This window comes from Chlamydotis macqueenii, chromosome 1 (genome assembly GCF_036417535.1).
Source record: "Chlamydotis macqueenii isolate bChlMac1 chromosome 1, bChlMac1.mat, whole genome shotgun sequence".
Lineage (NCBI taxonomy): Eukaryota > Metazoa > Chordata > Aves > Otidiformes > Otididae > Chlamydotis > Chlamydotis macqueenii.
Genome location: NC_141556.1, coordinates 54,720,255 through 54,728,385, shown reverse-complemented (window position 1 = coordinate 54,728,385; position 8,131 = coordinate 54,720,255).

Genomic DNA, 8,131 nt, shown 5'->3' with positions numbered 1-8,131 from the left:
GGAAAACCATGTGATGGTAGATGTGGGTCCAACAGGGATGGGAAATGCAAAACACCCTGGAGTGCAAGAGGAAGCATGTCCTGTCTGCATGGAGACACACTGAGAAGAAATGTATGGAGGTGGGACCAGGTGGATACCATTGCGGGGTTCAGACCCTTTCTCCTGTGGCTAAATATATTTCCACTTGCTTTGTAGGTATGTGTATGTGTATATATGTGTGTATATATATACTCACACACACATTTTTATACTTAGCTACTAATACTTGCTTAGGTTCCCCTAAGGCAGCCCCCCCTGGGACCCCCATAGCTCAAGCCACCATGTGGAGACCCTCAACCACAGCCAGGCCCATGGCTTCTCCCGCAGACCCCCTCTCCCCACTCTGCACATGCTGGGGAGATCCCTCCCCACCCTAGTACTGCTTCCTTTATTATCTCTGCCCAGTTGTGGTTTATAAGTTGTTTAAATCTTTTCTAGGAACAGATAGAGATCGCAATTACCCAGAATCCAGAAACACAGACAGCTTGAAATGTGGTTAGACTCTGCCCTACTTTCATTGAGCTGAGAGCAAGGCTCTGCCAAGGTGCTCAGGGGAGAGGAGAAGAGGAGAAAAGGAGAAAAGAGAAAGACTCATCTCAGCAAACCACGACTTCAGCCCACCCTGAGAAACAAACCTAACTGGTCCCCCCCCGCAGCCTGCTGGGTCTGTTTGAACGACACTGCCTCTCCTCCTGGTTTGCCCAGGACTTGGAGGCAAGCAGGGCACGGAGATGTGAAGCCTGGGAGAGAGAGATCTCTCCTGCACCACAACACTTGATGCAGGTGCGGGCATCTCCCCAGGCTGGGAGAGGCACGAGGGTTTTGCCGAATCAGGGCCACGAGGACGGCAATGCAGGGAGCGCTGCAGATTAAGAATGAGAGGCGTTGGTAGAGTTTTCACCGTCCACACACTCAGTGACAGCTTTTCCCCATATTAAGTTGCTCCGTGACCAAGGACTCCCTCAGAAGTGGAAGAGCCACCTGGGACTTCCCTCCTGTGAGAAATCCCCTCCCCGGGAAGTCCACGCTGGGTTGCAGAGCTGCGGTGGGGCTGTGCCATGCCTCTGTGGTGAGCACAGCTCTCTTGCACCCTCAGGCTACTCCGATGCCGTATTTCCAGGAATCTGCAGCGACCCAGAAAGGGATACTGCTGAAAAAATGCCAGGGGGCCTTTTTCCCTCTCTCAGTGGTGCCAGCCCACAGGACCAACCTGCACACAAGGATGCGTGTTTCCCACCTCCATTTTGCCCGGGGTCAGATTCTGATAACCCTAGGCTTTTCTCACAAGCGCTGACAGTTCAGAGGAGATGGGACTCAGGTGAGGGAGAAGATCCACTCACGCTTGCAGATACGTACCTCCAGCTCTGTGACTTTGTCCAAAGTAGACCAGATTCGCTAAGTAATCCCATCTATATTACTCCAGCTATGGAACAGTACTTGCCAGCCACTTGCAGCCACTAATATTTTAAGGACATTGCTTAATCCTGCTTGGAAGTGCATGTATCAAAGTAAGTATCAGAGGAGCAGTGGGGTATTTTTGCTGGTGCTCTCACTAGTGGTAGCAACAGTGAGGCATTCCAGGAGAAGGGTTTGCTGTAGGCAAGGCCATAGAGAGATGTTGCAGAAGGTATCATCTAAAAGATAATATAGTCCAAGATCATTACCGTATTTATTATCACCATTTACAGGGACTGACTTGAACAGCCTTGGAAGGAAGAATGAAAAAATGCCAGCAAACACATTACGTTCTCCTGCAAGAAGTTTTTTCATCCTCTTGAAAAGCTTTGTTAGAATGATGAGAATGGCAATAATAAGGCACTATAATTACACCTGATCCTTCTATAATCTCTCTCTCTGCAGAGTTCGGGAGCACTTTACTGCTATTATTGGATTTGAACAGTCCCATCTGGATAACATACGACTGATTTGTTTGCATGGCTTATTTTAGGTATTTCAGCACGTACGTTAGAGCTGCCTTCGTATCTGGCCAATTCCCTGCACAGTCTGTAAGAGCAGGAAAAGATCTTTGGCTCCTGTTCTCCACCGCCCTGTTCTCCCATCCCAACGCCTCGGAAAGCTCTCCACAGAAGTCCAAGGATGAGAAGAGCCACCGGTCCTTCCCCACCCAACCCAGTACCACAGAACAAGGGTTACAACCTAGAGGATGGATACCACCTAGAACACCTGAATTTGCACCTGTATTATTTTAGGCTTGAGATTCAACGAATCCCAAAACAACCCTAGATGCACCTTAAGTCCAGCAGCAAGGACCTGGCCCATACATTATGCTAATATACACGCTGTGTGGTCAGAATAGCTGCTACTTTTCAGGCTGCAGCTTTGAAACGAAGCAGTCTGCTGTGTGCACGTGTTCCCGGAATGCACAGACCCAGGGAAGGCGTGACAGATGCTGGCATCTTTCTGGACTCAACGTGCTGGAGCTGCTTGCAATGCCGTCTCAGTTACAGTGACGCTGGCAAGCTCCCGCCGCAGCTCCCTTTCACCGTGGTGGGTAAATGAGCAAGCAGCTCCATCAATGTCAAGAACTTTGCTGGCTCCTTGCAGAAGCTCTTGGGGGCAAAGCTGGGCACTTGCTGCTTCACTTTGCCAGGGCCAGGAGAAAACACACAATTTGAAATAATTCAGCCCGTGTTTTAAAATGTTATTATTTTTGAAAATGAGATTAAAAAGAAATTAATAAAAGCATGATACAAACCCTATGGTTTACACGAATGGAACTGTTTTCAGTCTGAAATTCACAGCAATTTGTCACTAGCCTATAGTGCAGGTAACGTCCCATTCAGACTGAATCCCCATAAAACTTAAGAAACACAAATTGCCTAATTCTTTTGTTGTTCTCACTGCTTTTTAAGGGATTTGTTTTTCTCCAGTGAATTAAGCAGGGTCTTTTCCCTTCCACCAGGCCTCATCAGCACTTTTCCAGTGCCTGCCCATCCCCAAGGCTGTGGGCACATTTTCTTGAGGAGTTTAGAAGGACTCGTTAGTCCTGCCTTAAGTTTTCCCCCAATTTCATTCTTCCACTCTGAAGTATTACATCCAGTAATTCATTCTCTTAGATTCTTCAGAGCCGCCTCTGTCAATTTGTTTACTTCTGGTTTATTTTTAAAAGACAAAGCCCCAATGGACATAAGCTCTCAAGTCCCTTTTGAAAATGCTGTCTTTTCTGTAAGTGCTTTGTTTGTGATCCTCTCCAATCCTTTAGGCTATTATTTATGAGCTGGAAGGCATCTGCACTTGGGCTAATCATGCCGAATGCCAGCAATTCCCCCAGCATGATTTGTTGCACAAGCCAGTGGGAGCAGGGTTTGTTTTGATTACGTTTAGTGTGGAAAACCCATGTTTGCTCACATCGGCCTGACAAAACAGGGGAGGCCTAATCCAAAATCTTCCGAGGGGAACAACAATCTGGGCGTTGATTTCAATGGCACCTGGGACCAGCTCGGGGCCGAGAGCTGTGATGGCAAGGGTGGTGTCTTGGGAAAGCAGGTAGCCCAGGAGCCAAAAAATTTTCCTTTAAAAGCATATGCACATCGTCTGCTCTTGGCTGGATGAATTAAATGCAGATCTAGGAGGCTGCCAGTGCTATAGGGTGCTTTGAAAAAGCTGTGCAGCTCCTTTCTGACATGAGGTTACTCAGGCCAGGACTCCCCAGCCCTGCCCCAACCAGCACTGCTGGGCAGAGCCATCCCAGCCATCACCTGGGGCTGATGCTGGCTTCCTCGGATGCCCTCGGGTGACAAGTCACTCTTTCACTCATTCTGGACAACTGCGATGTTTATCTCCCCAGCCTGTGCTGGTGATTGCCTCCAGGCATCAGATGTGTGCCTCCATTTTTCTGCTCATGAAAGCTGGGAGGAAGCGCTCAAGGGCTGCTCCTGCCGGGGCTGCCATCAAAACCGCTGCTAGGGCACGCAACGGCACGCTGTACGGGTCTGCCACGTGCAGAGACCTCCTCTGCTCCAAGGCCCCAGCGCAAGTACCAGGAGCTTGGTGCACTCACAGAGCTCAGCACAGGAGCCACATGAGTGCCTGGAGCTCAGCACAGCTGTCTTCTGCTGAGCTGCTGGCTCAGCTGCCCTGGGCTGCACCCTGGGCTGTTGAGCCTAAGACTGAGCTTAGGCCAGCTTGTTCCTGCACTCCTGCCATAGCAGAGGTGTGCCCAAGGAGGCACAGAGCTCAGAGCTGCGCCTGGATCCCACCTCTCCCCTATTTGCTGGCTCAGCATTTCCTGCTCCAGAGGTGCTCCGCTAACCACCATTAATCCCTTTTGGTACCCACAAAAAGGTTAGCGTCTCCAGCAGCCTGCTGGGGGAGATCCCCAAGTCCCAAGCAGGGACTTCCTCAGCTTAAGCCTTACGTCACATGAAGAAATGTCTCCTTTTGTTTCTTCTGAGTCTTGCACTTGAGTATTTTATTGGATGTCTCCTTGGTTTTTTTTTTAAATACACTTATTCAGTCACCTACTCCATTGCACTTAGGCTTCACAGATCTCTGCCGCAGACCTCAGCTCTCTCTTTTTCCCAGCCGAAGGGCCCTAGTCCACCGAGCCAGCCCTTACACGGGAAGCATTTAGAAGTACTTTGCTTTGCCTGAATCAAAACCCCAGCTCCGCCAGCCCCAGCTGAGATCACAAGGCGGCAGGGAGCACGAAGAGACCCGGGCGGCTCTGCAGGGAGGCATCGGGAGTCACAGAGCGGCTCTGTCGCATCTCCCTCTCCTTTGACACCTGCTCTTTCTTTGAACGCTGCCCTCAGTAGCCCTGCCTTTGCAGCAGGCAACAGCACAGGGCAGGCAAAAAGCTCCAGTACGAGCAGTTATTACAACTTTACAGATGCCAAACATCTACAGAATTGGTGCAAACAAACTCAATTGGACAAAATGATCACATTCCCCTAAGCAAGGTATTCTCATAAATTAAAGTTTTTAGTACGTTTAAAGACCAGTGATGCAAATACACATTTTCGGAGGGACATAAGGGTAAGGGTCCAAAACTGAGACCCAGCTGTTGTGTACACAGAAGGTTTTATTTTGAAGCTTGCCCACCTAGGAGGAGCTCATTTCCAAACACTGAGGATGTCCAAATGTTAACACATTTTTTTGAAATGCGTTTATACAAACCTGTGGGTTTTGGTGAATCCTGATCCGTCAAGGCAGATCCCTAATGGCATACAGACCCTTATGTCAGAGGTAATCAAGTATTATTACAAGAGCTGCTGGCTGTGGGGCCCCTCCTGTGCACACACATGGGTACACATGGAAGTTATTAACAAGTTTCAGCGAAGGATTTTGGGAAATTAACCCCTGGGGCCCCAGTCACGGCTAACAGACAGCTAGCTGGGAGCAGATGAAGAGCAGTTTCCTGCTGGGTGCCTGCAGTGTGTTGGGACCAAAATCCAGGCCCTTCGCAGCCCGTTAGAGGAAGCCACTCTGACAAGGACTAAACTTTTCAACTTCTGCTGTTAGGAAGAATGGTTGAAAAAAACCATCTGCGAGGCTGTATAAGTTTCCTCGACAAACTGAAATGAGTCAGCTGGAGAAATGTGTAACATAACATATAAAAATGCAAACAATTTTCTTCTATTCCCCGAATGGTGCTCGAGAGGTTGTGAGGAAGTTTGTAATTTCTTTGTAAGTCCCTTTAGGAGCCACCAAAATAAATGTTTGGATACAGGCCACCAGGAACTGCTCCTACATGGCGGAAGGACCGGTTCAGAGGCAGCCTGATTAAAGTGAACATCTCCTACTTGTTAATGAAAGCATCAGGACGTGGTTTGCAGTCACCCTGCAGAAGTAAACTCTGATGGTTTTACTTTGTACATCTTTTTCTCAAGACCTGATGGAAAAATGTTTCTCTTCCAAAGTCCAAGCAGAAAACAAAGGACTCTAAAGCCTACCACAGCCAATGCGCTTTTCAGTCTTGTTCTTCCCAAATTGCTTTCCTTTCTTGCACCAATCCTGATCTGCAAAGTGACCTCTCCTCGGGAATAATGAGGATACTCACCCATAATGTGCTTTAAACTTCCATAATATAACAATGCTTGGCAGTCGTTCACTGCTTTTCATGCGCAGCTCTCAAATCAATTCGCTACAGCCCTGCGTGGAATTGACTGACTTGTAAGACAGAGATGATCACTTGCTGTGCAATTAAAAAAAAAAATATATATAAATGAGCAAAATAAAGCAGACTTTATTAAAATCCAAACTATTTCCTCCTCTCTTGGTGTGATTTTCCTAAGGCACAATCCTGGCCACAAATGTGGCTCTTCCGCAGCCCCCAGCCACACAACCCAAGATGCTCGTTTTCGGCCAAATGAGAACGGTTCACAGCCAGGTCAGAGCAATCCGGTTAGAAAGTTCTTCCCTCGGCGAGCTATATAACTGCAGCCATAAAACAAAAGCATTCCTCTGCTCAGTTATAAACATGGAAGAAATTATCCCGCTCCTTCCCCCCTCCCTGGTTTCTGGTGGGAAGACGGGAAGGCAGCCAAGGCCACCTTGGCGACAACACCCCAAAGGAAGAAAAGTATTGAGGGGACAGTCAGGGTGCCTCGAGCGGCAGACCTGGTCCCACTGCTCCCACAGCAGGCAGAGAGGGAGGGAAGCTGTGTGACTGATCCCACCGAAGCAGGGGCTTCAGCTGAGAGTCAGGGCACAGTCCCAAACACAGGTGCCCAGACCCACCTGAGATGCCCACAGGGACTGTCAGGGCAGGTGTAGGAGCTACAGGAGAGTCACACTGTGCTGGAACAGGGGCACTGCAAAGAGCATTGAGGGTGAGCAATGGGATGGTGTCCGAGATCAGGCCAAATCCATGGCAAGCAGCAGCGCCTAGAGTACACATGTGGCCTGGGAACGTTCCCAGGGGAACAGCACGGGGAATGTAGGAGGGAAGTGGTTTTACATCCACCAACATGCCACAGCACTTGGCTGGTGCTGCCAGCATCTCTGTCCCTATGCACGGGGCTTTGCAAGCACAGCACCTGCAGCAACATCACCACCCCGCCTCTGCCCCACCACCTCCTCCATGGCTAGTCCCACCTTCCTGCCCTATGAAAACACAGGACTGCTGAGCTGATCAGGGGAAGGGACCACAGGAGGACCCCTCTAGTCCAACCTAGGGCTCACACCAGGGCCAGCTCTGAGGTCACACCAGGTTGCTCCAGGCTTGACCCAGTTGGGTCTTGAAAACTTCCAAGTGTGGAGACAGCACAACCTCTCCAGGCAACCTACCTCCCACCTGGACTACCCTCACGGGAAAAAGGGTCTCCTCACAGCCAGCCTGGACTTGTTTCCCCTCCATCCGCTGTGTCTCAGTCTCCCACCATGCACCACCGTTGTGAGTCTGGCTCCTAGCTAACCTCCTTGCAGATACGGGCAGGCTGCTGTTAGGTCCCTCCAAAGCTGAATGTCTCCTCTCCAGGCTGAATGAGCCCAGCTCTCTCAGCTTCTCCTCACACGGCAAGTGCTCCAACCTCCTGAGCTTCCTGGGATCGCCCCCCACCTCCCAGACTCACTCCAAATTATTGCATTTGTGTTGAATCAGGGAGCCCAAAACTGGATGTAATATTCTAACTGGGGTCTAAGCAGTGGAAAGTACAGGGAAGTAGTCACTCCTCCCGTCTGCTGGCAGTGCTCCTGTTAATGCAGCCCAGGATGCTGCTGGACTTTGCTGCCAGAAACCCTGCAGGAGGATTCAGTTTTGCCATCCGCCAAGACCTTCAGTCCTTGCACAGGTCATAGTGCCTGGACAGCGCTGCTTCAAGGAGCTGGAGATACCAATAACCCTGATCGAGAAGGAGCGTGTGTGTGTGAGTAGGGGATGCACAGGACTATTCTCTCAGGGTGGGTCGAACCCCAGCCCTTGTCATGACACTGCTTGGGGTAACGCACGGCACCCCAACCCTCACCCAAGGCATCACAGTCTGACTCAGGCATCCAAGGGCTCCAGTTCACCACCTCTAATGGACCCAGTGACAATGACAGATGCGATTACCTGCTTAGCTTTTTTGCCCTGGCCCTGCACAAGATGACAGTTCCGGCGACAAGCAACACCATACCCACGTGTCAGCCA